Source organism: Lissotriton helveticus, chromosome 3_1, assembly GCF_964261635.1.
Source record: "Lissotriton helveticus chromosome 3_1, aLisHel1.1, whole genome shotgun sequence".
Lineage (NCBI taxonomy): Eukaryota > Metazoa > Chordata > Amphibia > Caudata > Salamandridae > Lissotriton > Lissotriton helveticus.
Window position 1 is genome coordinate 488147773 of NC_136061.1, and position 12742 is coordinate 488160514.

Here is a 12742-nt window from a genome sequence, read left to right on the forward strand (position 1 = left end):
TCTGTGATTCATACATCAGAAGTGTTTCTTCATATACCAGATTAATAGGTATGTCGTTAATCACACTTGCGGCATGGGGTTCTTCCCCCCAATATGCATAATACCACACTCATGGAATTATCTATCCCTTGTAGATTTGATTCAATCAACTGGTGACCCTGCTCTACGTCTCTTGCCGTCCACTTAATTTTTAAAATACCCTTTGGAAATTTCAGGTGACAAACATATTGTTTGATGTTTTCTTTTGTTATAATTGATTATCTGATTCACACTTAACAGGACCATAAATGTGGTCACCCTTGAGTTCTTTTCTGTACATTTGTAAATATTTTATCCCATGGCAACAATGTTTACTAGATATTATGATACATCTCGCTGTCTTTTGCCATCAGGCTTAATGAATAACCATTGACTAAAATGTTTGAATTCTACTGCCAAGTTTTACCAGGAAGGGGTAATACGCTTGGTTTTAAATTGATTACAGGTCTAGGCCTGACACATGGAGTTTTTATTAACAATTGTTCAAATACTTGATTATGTATAAGTTTAATGATTAATTATATGTATTATTTGTAACTTTGGTTTATTTTAATTTAGGGAGTTCCTTCTTGCAATGAAATGTTTTGTCCTGATGATGGTCTTCATGACGACTGCATATTAGACCGAAACGTCGACACCTTCATCATCTCCATAAGCGTTGCGTTGTCACCAATATACGACCATTGTTTATTAATTATTTTTGGTTGTTAGTTATATTTACCAGGAGTTGATGTTTTAGCTGTGAACTGAAGGGTCATTGTTATCTATACCTCTATTCCCAGCTGTTGCTTGAAATTATTTTTTGTGTATCCGTCTCCCAAGATGTAAACCTATTGTCTCATTACTAAATACAAAAAAAGTCTTTCAGAAAAATAATTTACCTTCTCCGTGTGTTCCTTTTTCTTTTTCCTTCCTTTGATTGATTCAAGATAATGACTAAGTGTGATATTCTGTTGATACACTTGAGTTTGTTACACATGTACGACTCATAACTAAGTCTCTCAGTTTCATAAACAAGTCCCTTGTAGCATACTGTGACTTTAAATATTCAGTGCCCAAGCCTACAAGGGTTGATTTGGTTTCCCCTGCCTCTAACACATCAACGGTAAGCGGCATGGATAAAACCCAATATGTCTCTCTACAGGGGCACTGCAATAGCCGCCTGTTATTTACGGTCTCCCGTTCCCGGGCACTGCCGCCATTTTAGCGCCATGGCCCACCTCCAGCTCAGGATCACTCCACCTTACTTGTAGGCTGGATGCGGGTGTGTAGCACCCAATGGTGGTCGTCGGATGATATAGAGGCTCCCCGCAGCAATCACAGCCGGTCGGCAGGCAGGGCCATCCAGTCCTTCACTCCGCTACAGATGCGTGGCCCATACCTCACGGTACCTCACGTTGTCCCGCTCCACCGTCTCCGCAAGCGAGTTCCGCTCCGCTTAACGAACGAGTGATTAGCAGCTCGCGCGTCGGTCTCCGCCACAAATCTGCAGTCCGCTGTGACCCCCAAGCCTTTAACCAGACATATTATTTTGGTTTATACGTTAAAGGGGTCATTAAGGCCAGGATAAATACACGATCAGCAGCCGGCCAGCGGGAGCCTCAGAAGTCCGCAGCCTTTCCGCTTGTGCGCCACCTAGCGCCCCCCTACTTATTGAAATGTCTTGAATGATGAATAGGTCTTAAATAATCGCATACACATAATTATCACACATTGATTATTGATGTCCAGCTAATCACATTTTAATTTCCCAGGACTGTTCGTAGACAATCTTAAAATTGTTGGAATAGTACTGCAGGGTGTACTATCTCTGACCTATACGTGATCCCAGTTCCAGTGAGGACAGCTTTCAGTGTGGCTGTACTCCGGGGCGAAAGAATGTTTTATTGTTGGAAGCAAAACCAAATTGACGCTGATGGGCAGCATAATAACCCAGAATGAGCCACCGCAAGGTGGTACAGATAGCCAAACACCTTGCCATCTAATTAGTGACGCGCATGAATGAATGAACAAGATTGCCACTGTCCCTACCTACTATCTAGCGAAACCACAGCCAAGAGAACTGGCATGGCGGAATCAGCTGGGAAAGAATACCCAGGTGAGCTTGACTCTCGTCTGGCATTTTGAAAAGACATGAGACGTGTAGGATTATTGGGAGGCCCTCTGGCCACTGGTGAAATACCACTACTCTTATAATTTTTTCACTGACCCGGTGAGGCGGGGGTGAGCTTCTGGCTCCAAGTGCCCGGCTTCCGCCGGGCACGACCCTCTCCGGGGACAGTGGCAGGTGGGGAGTTTGACTGGGGTGGTACACCTGTCCAAGGTTAATACAGGTGTCCTAAGGCGAGCTTAGGGAGGACAAAAACCTCCTGCGGAGCAGAAGGGCAAAAGCTTGCTTGTTCTCAATTTTTAGTATGAATACAGACCGTGAAAGTGGGGCGTCACGATCCTCCTGACTTTTTGGGTTTCAGGCAGGAGGTGTCCGAAAAGTTACCACATGGGGAACTGGCTTGGGGCGGCCAAGCGTTCATAGCGACGTCGCTTTTTGATCCTTCTATGTTGGCTCTTCCCATTATTGTGAAGCAGAATTCATCAAGCGTTGGATTGTTCACCCACTAATAGGGAACGTGAGCTGGGTTTAGACCGTCGTGAGACAGGTTAGTTTTAGCCTACTGATGATGTATTGTGCAATGGTAATCCTGCTCAGTACGAGAGGAACCGCAGGTTCAGACATTTGGTGTATGTGCTTGGCTGAGGAGCCAATGGGGTGAAGCTACCATCTGTGGGATTATGACTAACGCCTCTAAGTCAGAATCCCCCCTAAACTGTAACGATACCGCAGTGCCGTGGAGCCTTGGTTGGCCTGGGATAGCTGGCCTCTCTTGGGGGGCTGGTGCGTAGAGCCGCTCGCTTGGGTACCAGAGCGCGGACGGAAGGGGGCAGCCTCCATCGCCCTTAGTGCATCGCATGTTTGAAGGGCATCCGGTGCTAAATCATTTGTGGACGACCTGATTCTGGGTCAGGGTTTCGTAAGGAGCAGAGCAGCTACCTCGCTGCGATCTATTGAAAGTCATCCTCTGAGCCAAGCTTTTGTCTCTCCGTGCATGGGTGTCCATGGACACCCTCCTATACCACACCCAAGGGCGGGTCCCTCTGCCGCCGAGCCGGCTGGAAGGACGCGGAGGGGGTAACGTGGGTTCACGGGAAGCTGCCGCCACCAAGTACCCTTCGGCATGGGGGCCTCCCCCTCCCGTCCCTGGTGCACCGGGGTGCGGGGATGGGGGCCACCCTTGGGTGTGGTATAGGAGGGTGACCTTGGGTGTGCTTACGCAGGGTGACCAGATGGCCTGGACTGGCCGGGCCTCCCCTCCCACTGCTCCTGCCCCAGTTGGGCAGGGAGGCGAGCAGCGGCCCGGGAGAAGGAGCCTCCGAGCGGCTGCCTCTGTGCGCCTGGCCACCCCTCGCCTCCCGGGCCATCTGGGCACTGGGTTGTCCCGGGCCCTGCGAGCAGGGTGACCAGATGGCCCTGCAAGCAGGGTGACCAGATGGCCCTGCAAGCAGGGTGACCAGATGGCCCTGCAAGCAGGGTGACCAGATAGCCCTGCAAGCCGGGTTACCAGATGGCCCTGCAGGCTGGATGACCAGATGGCCGGCCTTCAGGCCGGCCGGGCTACTTCCAACTTTTGTCCTTCCCCAAAGTTCTGTAAGCCCCCACTACTTGGGGACTTAATAGTCGAGAAAAATGGGCTCTCTGGGCAGGCCGTCGGGGAGAGGACATAGCCTGGGCTTTACCCTCCTTGGTTCCAGCCGAGGGTCTGGGTGCTGTGGACGGGCTCCACCAGGGCCCAGGGAGGCTCTCCCGGCCTGGCTAGGGTTCGAAAGCTGGGACCGGGCCCGGGGCTCGAGCTCCATTCCAAGGTGCGGGAGCCACCCGTCCTGCAAGCCATCTGAGGGTCCGGGTGCTGGGGACGCTGGTCCACTGGGGCCCGGGGAGGCTCTTCCCGGCCTGGCTAGGGTACCGAAGCTGAGACCAAGCGTGGGGCTCGTGCTCTAACCCAGGGTTCTAGGGTGCGGGAGGGAGCCCCCCGTCTGGCAAGCCATCCGAGTGTCTGGGTGCTAGGGACTTGGGTCCACCGCGGCCTGTGGAGGCTCTTCCCGGCCTGGCTAGGGTTCGGAAGCTGGGACCGGGCCTGGGGCTCCTGCTCCATCCCAGGGGTCCCAGGTTGCGGGAGCCCCTCATCCTGCAAGCCATCCGAGGGTCTGGGCGCTGGTGACGGGGGTCTTCCGGGCCCAGGGAGGCTCTCCCCGGCCTGGCTAGGGTTCAGAAGCAGGGACCAGGCCTGGGCCTCGTGTTCCGTCCCAGGGTGCAAGCCATCCGAGGGTCCGGGCGCTGGGGACAGGGGTTCTCCGGAGCCCAGGGAGGCTCTCCTCAGCCTGGCTAGGGTTCAGAAGCTGGGACCGGGGCTCGTGCTCCGTTCCAGGGTGCGGGAGCCACCCATCCTGCAAGCCATCTGAGGGTCCGGGCACTGGAGACGGGGTTACACCGGGCCCCTGGGAGGCTCTCCCTGCCTGGCCAGGGTTTAGAACCTGGGACCGGGCCTGGGACTCGTGCTCCATCCCAGGATGCGGGAGCCCCCTGTCCTGCAAGCCAGCCGAGGGTCTGGGCACTGGGGATGGGGGTCCACCGGGCCCCAGGGAGGCTCTCCCTGGCCTGGCTAGGATTTGGAAGCTGGGCCCAGGGCTTGTGCTCCATCCCAGGGGCGGGAGCCCCCCATCTTGCAAGCCAGCCGAGGGTGCCAGTACTGGGGACGGGGGTCCACTGGGTTACGGGAGGCTCTCCCTGGCCTAGCTAGGGTTTGGAAGCTAGGCCCTGGACAGGGGCTCATGCTCCATCCCAGGGTGCAGGAGCCCCCGTCCTGCAAGCCAGCTGAGGGTCCGGGCCCTGAGGACGGGGGTCCACCAGGGCCCGGGGAGGCTCTCTCCAGCCTGGCTAGGGTTCGGAAGCTGGCACCGGGCCCAGGGCTTGTGCTCCGTCCCAGGGTTCCTGTAAGCCAGCCAAGGGTCCGGGCGCTGGGGACGGGGGTCCACCAGTGCTAGGGTTCGGAAGCTGGGACTGGGCCCGGGGCTTGTGCTCAGTCCCAGGGTGTTGGAGGCCCCCATCCTGCAAGCCTGCCGAAGGTCTGGGTACTGGGGACAGGGGTCCACTGCGGCCTGGGGTGGCTCTCTCCAGCTTGGCTAGGGATTGGAAGCTGGGACTGGGCCTCTTGCTCCATCCCAGGATGCGGGAGCCCCCCCGTCCTGCAAGTCAGCTGAGGGTCCGGGCGCTGGGGAACAGGGTCCAGCGGGGCCCTGGGAGGCTCTCCCCGGCCTGGCTAGGGTTCAGAAGCTGGGATCGGGCCCAGGGCTCGTGCTTCATGGGCGGATTTTGCGGATCCACGATTCACGAATTTGCGGATTCACGGATCGTGGATACGCAAAATCCGCGGATTATGCGGATCGGCGGATTTGGGGGCGGGGCTTCCTCGAGTGTGTGGGCGGGGCCAAACGGACGGGGCTTCCATGCGAGCGCGCATGCCGCTTGTGTGTATAATAGGTCAGAGACCGATCAGAGCAGCAGATTAAGAGACAGAAGCTCGGGCGGGGCCAAACGGACGGGGCTTCCATGCGAGCGCACATGGCGCTTGTGTGTATAAAAGGTCAGAGACCGATCAGAGCAGCAGATTAAGAGACAGACTCGTGCTCGACACACCTGCCCAGCCTCCACAACGCTCACGATTATTTTTGGGCTGATGAATGAGTCACTGAATTTAAGCTTCAACTAGGGCACATGCGTTATTGATATCTGCAAGTGTTTCCTGTTGAGGTTTATTTTTTGTGCCAGGACCGTCGTGCCAGAATGAACCCTGCCCTTCATATTTATTCAAGAAGACACCACCGTTTTTCCCCATGTAAATAATTTACGATGGCGCCGGCAAGCTGCCAGCGCCATCCTGCAAAAGTTACTTAATTAGCTTCAACAGGAAGCTCCAACTGATAAAATAAAGCAGGCGCTCGAGCCCCTGCTTTATCTTATCTGTTAGAGCTTCCTGTTGAAGCTAATTAAGTAACCATTTGAGGATGGCGCTGGCAGCTTGCCGGCGCCATCGTAAATTAGGCATTAGGCTTGAACTTTTGACCGCAAAATCCGCTCCGATCGCGGATTGCGGATTTTCGGTGAATTCGCGAGAGTTCGCGGACCGCGGATTCACCGAAAATCCGCAAAATCCGCGATCGGAGCGGATTTTGCGCTCATGCTTACTCGTGCTCCATCCGGCGGGCCCTGGGGTGCGGGAGCCTCCGTCCTGCAAGCCAGTCGAAGGTCCGGGCGCTGGGGAAGGGGGTCCAGCGGGGTCCGGGGAGGCTCTCCCCGGCCTGTCTAGGGTTCAGAAGCTGGGCTCGGGGCTCATGCTCCATCTGGCGGGCCCGGGGTGCGGGAGCTCCCCGTCCTGCAAGTCATCCCAGGGTCCGGGCGCTGGGGACGGGTGTCCACCGGTGTCCGGGGAGGCTCTCCTGGTCTGGCTGCTTTCAGAAGCAGGGACCGGGCCGGGGAGCGGGGGTGGCTGGCTTTATCCGCTCCGCTGGCGGAGCGGAGTTTTCTGCCCACCCCTAGTATGAGCTCCTTGAAACTTTCCACGCAGAGTTGTGGTGGTGAGGGTCTGAAAGTGACATCTTCTTGTGTGCCGCCTGCACGGCTTGAATTCTAAGGTCCTTTGAGGAGACATTTGAATGATACGTCCATGACAGCTGAGGCATGTGTTGGTGCGACAGAGAGAGATCGCTCCAGACTACGTTGATGAGGCATGGAGAAACTGACCTGTACTTACTGTACCAAATAGCACCAAATATGCACCAGTGGAAGTTATGGCTGGAGCCACGTGGAGCCTCCTTGCAGCGCTGGAGAGCCATTGCTGGGGGGGGGAACGTTTTCCAGCCTAGCCTGGAAGGAGTATTCATAAGAAGAAGAATCTGAGGGAAGATGTATCCATCAGAAAAGTAGTAAAACAGTGCCTCATGAAAGTAAAGTGAAGCCCTGTACCCAATAACATAGAACTCCACAAATTACTTGTACTGTGCCGCCACAAAATGAAACCTATACACTACCCCACTTTGCCAAGCTCTGGATGACACTGTCCAAAAGCAAGGGGGCCATGTTTACGCAGGGCAAACAAATTGATTTGCAATACTTTGTGTTTCTCTGCACCACCTACCACCATGTCAGTTATTTTCATCAGGGCACTGGTAGATTAAAGACTGGAAACACAAGTATTGGCAAAGCCAATAGGTCTGGAGTTGGCTACCAACATTTTGGATTTGTCAGTGCTTGTTTTCCTCATACTTTCTTTAAAACAATTGTTAGAGGAGCTGCCAGGCCTTCACCAATGTAACTAATTGTCCAAGAGCGAAACTATTCTTTTGGTCTCATAAGCACACCCTCCATGGCATTAAAGGGCACTACTTTGTGTGTAGAAGTTCTCCCAAAGAAAAAGCAGAATGCTGTAAATCACAGTGATGTTAGGCAGTGGCTAAGGTGCCCCATGCTGTAAGCTGTGGAGGGTGGAAGAAAAATGTAAATGGCACAACCACAATTGTTGGAGGGCTGGCCTAACAGCCCATGTAAGTATATTACTTACATATGTTTTAGTCAAATCCAAAGGTTTTGACTAAACGCCAAACCTAATCAGGCACTGGCAGTCAGCTTATTGCCAATGCTTGTTTTTCACAGTTTTTGTAAAGCGTTTTGATGGCAATCCTGCCGGGATGAAAAAATGGCTTAAAGCTCAAATATTTTTGGGGTCTTGAAAAGCACATATTGCCATAATACTCCTAGGTACTGAAGGGAACTGCTACATGCGAAGATGTGCTCTTTGTGAAATAGCAGAATGCTGTCACTCACAATAAAGGTAGCCAATGACTGAAGTGGGATGACCAATTGCATTATGCTGTATTGGGCCAAAGAAAACTGTGAATGACAGAACAAAGACCAATGAATGAAGAGAGCTTGTTGGAAACCCTTATGCGTTTAAGATATATACAATTTTAGTAAAATCAAAGGTCTTCACCTACTGGCAGAACTACAAATTATTATTTTTTTTTTTAAATCCTCTCTGAGACAGGGACATCGCCAAGGTATATTTGCAACAATATCAGTAGCAGAGGCAACTAATACACACAACACCTCTAAACTGAAACAATTTTGATATGTGTGCACTATTTAATAAAAGGCAATGTCATTTATGTAGGCAGACTTAAATGATCAGAGCCTTCAATTTAAGTATATCTCTCATGTGACATCAATCTATACTAAAAAGCAATTTATCATACTAACCTTAGCAATGGTGTTAAAATTCATAACCATTTTAACTTGCTGTTACCTTTTCCTCTGTTTGGAATGGGAGCCCGTGCTTTATATGGTATGGTACGGAATTGTAATTGTAATTTAAATTTATAAAGTGCATTATCACCCAGAGGTCTCTAAGCGCTGCAGAGGGCACACCTGGACTCGATGGATTAGGCAGGCCGGCTTAAATTGGGCCCCAAGCTTCTAAGAAAAGCACAGTCTTCAGCTTTTTCCTAAAGAGGAGGAGGTTCACTTCCTTGCGTAAGTTAACCGGGAGGCTGTTCCACACCGGGGGAATCAATGTAGAAAAGGCTCTCCCGTCCATGGAGGACAGCTTACAGGGGGAGCAGACTAGTAGACAGGCCTCTGTTGACCTAAGCATTCTACTGGGGACATAGTTTGACAGGCGGTCCTTGATGTAACTTGGAGCAAGGCCGTTCAAGGATTTATGTGTAATGAAGAGGCCTTTGAACATGATTCTCTGCCTGACTGGGAGCCAGTGTAGATCGCGCAGTAGGGGCGTAGCGTGTGCTCGTCTCGGTTTCTTGAAGATTAATCTAGCCGCGTCATTCATAACAACCTGCACTCTGGTTAACAGTTGTTGTGGAAGACCAGAGCACAAAGAGTTGCCATAGTCTAGACGCGACAGTATCATTGCTGAGACTGCCCGTCTAAGTGTGGCGAAGGAGTGGAGCGAAGATAGTTTACGCAAGCGGTCTCAGCAGTCCAACGCAAGTTCCCATGACTGCCGACACTTGTTGTATCACGGACAGTTTGGCATCAATTTTGATGGCAAGACTTTTCACGGCCATGGCAGGTTTGGGAGAAGGCCCAAGTTCTTTTGGCCAGAAGAGCTCATTCCAAGGACTGGAGAGTGTGGTAACCGCCAGCACCTCGGTTTTATCAGGGTTAATCTTTAAAGAGTTAGCCGACATCCAGTTGACAGTGAATTTTAGAATGTTTTGCATTCTTAGATGGGCCATTGATGAACTGTCAATCTGGATGATAAATTGGGTGTCGTCGGCATAGTTATAAATCCGACACTCCATCTGATTCAGTGCGGAGATCAAGGGCTGTAAATAAACATTAAAAAGCAAGGGAGATAATGCTGAGCCCTGGGGCACACCGCAAGAAAGGGTGGCTGGGTGAGACACGAGATCAGCTAACTGGACCCTCTGAGAACGGTCTCTAAGAAAGGAGGTGAGCCAGGCGAGAGCCCTAACTTGAATTCCTAGGTCCGCAATCCGCAACAGCAATTGCTCATGATTGACTGTGTCAAATGCTGCGGACAATTCCAACAGCACCAGAACACACTGTATTTTATTATCTGCCCTGAGTCTCAGATCATCCAGCACGGAAAGCATGACCAATTCCGTGCTGTGATGAGCCCTGAAACCGGCCTAATTACATTCTAAAAGATGATTATCTTCCAGATGGCGTGAGAGGGATAACAGAACGTGCTGTTCCAATATTTTAGCCAAAAAAGGCAGCTGGGAAATTGGCCTAAAATTTTTTAGATTCTTAGGGTCTGAGCCAGATTCCTTTAATAGCGGGCGACCCGGGCTTCCTTAAAATTGGCAGGGACAAGCTCTGTTTCCACGGAATGATTGAGGAGGGAAAGCCCTCAGCCTCAATTCCCGGGAAGGCCAGCTTAAAGATCTTGGGTGGGCAGCGGTCAGCTGGTGAGCCAGATTTCACCCACCCAGCCACGCTGGTTAGGGACTCCTTGGTAAGTAACGGCAGGGTGGAGAGCGGATGAACAAACATTGGCGGTGAAACGGTAGGGCCTGTAAAACAAGGAAAGATGGGAGTACGGTGGATTTCCGTCAAAATATCCTTTATTTTTCCCATAAAGAAGGACTAAAAGTTATGACAGTCCTCCTAACTGAAAGAGGGTTTTTGCCCCTTATCCTTTCTTAGCTCATTCAAGACCCTAAAAGTGTCTTTCTGGGGGTTGACGGCAGTAGCAATCTTAAATTCATAGAATTCTGCCTTCCGCAATCTAATGGCCTTTTTGTAGGAGGCAAACATTGTTACATAGGCTGCCTGGGCGCTGAGCTCATAAGTTTTACGGCAGGCTATTTCACACTGGCGGAGAGATTGCTTCATTGTCCTGAGTGCTTCATTAAACCAGGGTGCCCCTTTATCTTTGTTGGAAATTTTCACTCTGCGCGCTGGTGCCACGATATCGTTGGCATACTTAAGCTTTAACAATAAAGTGGCACTATCAACCTCTATGTCTCCCCTTAAAGTCCGTGGAGGGTCAGAGAGTAATAGAGTGGTAATTAAGTCATCAACGTTAATCTTGTTCCAGCTCCTCAGCATTTTCCACTCTAGCTGAGTTTTTTTCCATTCGATTAGGGAGGGCAAAACGGCCCTGAATTAGATGGTGGTCCGACCAAACGCATGGGGAGATGGCAATAGGACTAGCCAAAGGGTAGGATGACCAGACCAGGTCTAATGTATGACCCTTCTCATGCGTAGACCCAACCACCAGTTGGCGGAGACCTAAGGAGATTAGGGCCTCCTCTAGCTAATATGCCTGGCTGACCTTCGGGCTTTCCTCCCAGTGGAAATTAAAATCCCCCATCACCACTAGTCCTTGATAGCGGGAGCGGAGATCATGAACCAGTGCCAGAAAAGGTTCCATAACCTAGGCGGCGTACGTGGTAGACTATTAGTATCACAAAACAGTTCGTTGGAGAACAAAACTTAATCCCCAATACATCAGCACCCTCTATGCTTTCTGCGCAGAGGGTTTCTGTCTTGAATGAACAATTATGGATGATAGCAACTCCCCCACCCTTTGAGCTACTAGGTCTATTATGATGAATAGCTACAGAGTTAGGTGGTAGCGAGGCTACCAGATCTGGAGAAGAGGAGTCTTCTAACCAGGTTTCCGTAAGACCCAGAACGTCCAGGTAGTCCTGTTGAAGAAGCGTAAAAACCTCAAGGCAGTGCTTCTGTAATGAGTGGGTGTGTGCAAAGCAAAGCTACAACCTTGGGGGCTCTCCAAATTGGGTGGTCTTAGGGGTAGAGTGATGCGACTTAGCTTTTTTGGGCTAACTAAGGACTTCGGACTTGGGCTAACTTGAGACTTCAGCAGCACTTCCCGTCTGAGCTTAGCTATAAGTGCGCTCTGTACGGTGGCCCATTGAGGCTCATGGACAGGAGTGCCTGCATCGAGTACATGCGGCGGGGGCCAGGGGTCCGGGCCCCTGGTCCCGACTGGGCTCAGACGGGCTTGCCTTGGGCGCGCACGCTGCACGCTTGCTACGGCATTAATTTTAAAGGCCCATTGCTCCTCCCACCCAATACTCAGCCCTGCTGTGCAGCAGCTGCTAGAGCAACACTAGACCGTAACCCCACTCAGGAAGTGCAAAGAACGGAAGTGAGGGAGCGCTAAGAGCGCGATGAGGGAAACGTCAGTGCAAACTACAGCCTACCATATGGCAAATACAATTTTTAAAAGAATAAAACAGTATAAACAGTATAAAATTAGCAGCGTATCAGAAATTTAAAAGCGAGCGGCGTTTTTCAAGTGGCCCACCATAGGGTCCAGGTGAGGCCCTCTTAGGAATGTCCATTATCGGTCTCTTAAGCTGGGTACACAATGCTGGTTACGTTTTATTTTAACTGGTTAGTGTAAGAAATTAGGTTATCAGTTGAGAGAGGTGGAACCTAATAAACACAATCCCTCTCAGGGTGAACCGCAGAACAGGGGCTTAGCTAGAGCTTGTGGCGCCCGGGGCTACCCCTCAGATTGCCGCCCCTGGGGGGGGGGGGGAGGGGGGAGGAGGGGGGATGCTGGGGAAAAAGGACGGTGAGCACTTGAAAGATGTCTTTAAGAAATCCATGACAATGCATGTGTTTTCCAGGTCTCCAAATCCCCACCCTCCCATGCACTGTGTTTCTCGTAGCTCGCTTTCTGCTCTCTCCTGTATGCTTCTCTCCTATTAAATTCCCCCACGCTCAGTTTTGCTCTCTCACGCCTATGCTAATCATTCCCAATGTTATCTCTTCTCCCCCCACTCAACCCTAGATTCATTTTTAGGTCATTCCCGTGACATCCTCTCGTACGCCTCTGTTGCTTGGCCACCCCTCGCAGTTCTTCAACTTCTAATTTTTCTAATTATGTCTTGAAGGGGACAGCAGCTTTGCATTTTTGCCAGCCTGCACCATTTGCTGAAATGTGGGTTAGCACAATCCAAAATGTATTGTTTTATTTATTATACCAAGTGACGTCCTCCATTTTGGATCAGAAAAAAATTGTTGATCCTAACAAGAATTTTGATCCCCAGCACTTATTGATTTATTTATTTTCAC

General features: G+C 51.1%; 1 pseudogene; it reads left to right on the forward strand.

The window, feature by feature from the left end:
- Positions 1 to 2112: 2112 nt before the first annotated feature.
- Positions 2113 to 3131, forward strand: LOC144825595 (28S ribosomal RNA; annotated as a pseudogene).
- Positions 3132 to 12742: the final 9611 nt, after the last annotated feature.